Here is a 1,612-nt window from a genome sequence, read left to right as displayed (position 1 = left end):
ACTGAATTATTTGTGAAATTTTCTTTTGTTACATATTGCTTTGGTTTTATTTGTAGATGTGTAATCTCCTTTTCCTTTTCATCAAAGGGTTGATTCTTTTTAAATTTCTATTTTGTTTTAACACAACAGATTCTTCTAAATATATATGAGAAAACAATTCCTTCAAGAAGCCTTTCTACTTTCAGGTAGTACTAGCCAAAATTAAAATAACAGGAATACTTTTTTTTGAAAAGAGAAAAGAACAAAAACAAAATAACAAAAACAAAACACCAAAACAATAGAAATTATACAGAATTCCAAAAAATGATGATAGGAAATTAACAATGGTTGTATGATAGGGATACTTTTAAGATGAATGTGGTGGCCTATAATCCCAGCATCACTCTGTGAGGCTAAGGCAGGAGGACTGAGCCCAGATTTAGGGAAGGTAGCAAAACTGTCTCAAGACAAAAATATTTTTTAAAAGGCTGGGGATGTAGCTCAGTATGAAGGTCCTTGGTTCATTTCCCAGTACTGCCCCTTTCAAAAGGATCCCTTTAAAATATCTAAAGAAAACTTCTAATCTAATTTGTCTCTTAAAATTTCCCAGGCTCTTAAATTTGTTAAGCACATTTACAACTATATATTACCATGGGTTCAATTATTTTTTTTAAAAATCAGTTCTTACAATTTTTCTTTTTGTTTTTTTTCATAGTTGCTTATTAGGTTTGGGCAGATCAGTAATCAGAAGACTTTCTTTGGTCTTTTGCTTAGCATGCATGAGGCCCTATGTTCAAACACCTACCTCAATAAATATACACCTGCTTTGGTTTTAGTAGTCTCATATGACTCCAAAATTAGATGACGAGGTTATGCAGTCAAATAAGATCATGAACCACAGGTTTTTACATTTTTATTAGAAAATTTAATGTTTTATATTTAGGTAAGTTGATGGCACTATTATTCATTCTATTTTAGCCAAAGAAATTTTGCAAACACTCAGATATTAAATAACACACTCCTGAGCACTCAAAGGGGACAGAAGAAATCAAGGAATTAGGGTTGGGTGTGGTGACGCACACTTGTATCTTAGCAGTTGGGAAGCTGATGTAGGAAGACCGTTATGAGTTTAAGGCCAACCTGGGCAACATAGTGCATTCAAGGTCACCCTGAACTAAAAACTAAGACCTTGTCATAAACTGCCCCCCACCCCCAGTTTTTTTTTTAAATCAAGGAACTTCCAGGTGTGGTGGCACATACTTATGATCCCTGGCTTATGAACATTTGAGTTGCAAACTGTCACAGATACCAACCAATACACATGGAAACTGAACCAATAAGACATAAAAGCTCCCAACAATCAAATAACAAGCAATGGGGCAGCCCATTTGGGACCCCTCTGGTCTCTCAGGAGCTATTCCTATTCCACTTTTCTATACCATATGCCTTTTCCCCAATACATTTTCCTACCCCCCTTTTTTTTTTGGTTTTTCTCCGGTACCGGGAACTGAACTCACGACCTTGTGCTTGCCAGGCAGGCGCTTTTGCAGCTGAGCTAAATCCCCAGCCCCGTCATTTTCCTACTTTTAAAAAGAATAACAAGCAATGAAATTGAGGCAGTAATAAAAAAAAA

The sequence above is a fragment of the Chinchilla lanigera genome, unplaced genomic scaffold, assembly GCF_000276665.1.
Source record: "Chinchilla lanigera isolate Chin_1 unplaced genomic scaffold, ChiLan1.0 scaffold00067, whole genome shotgun sequence".
NCBI classification, from domain to species: Eukaryota; Metazoa; Chordata; class Mammalia; order Rodentia; family Chinchillidae; genus Chinchilla; species Chinchilla lanigera.
Note: the sequence above shows the minus strand (reverse complement) of the source record.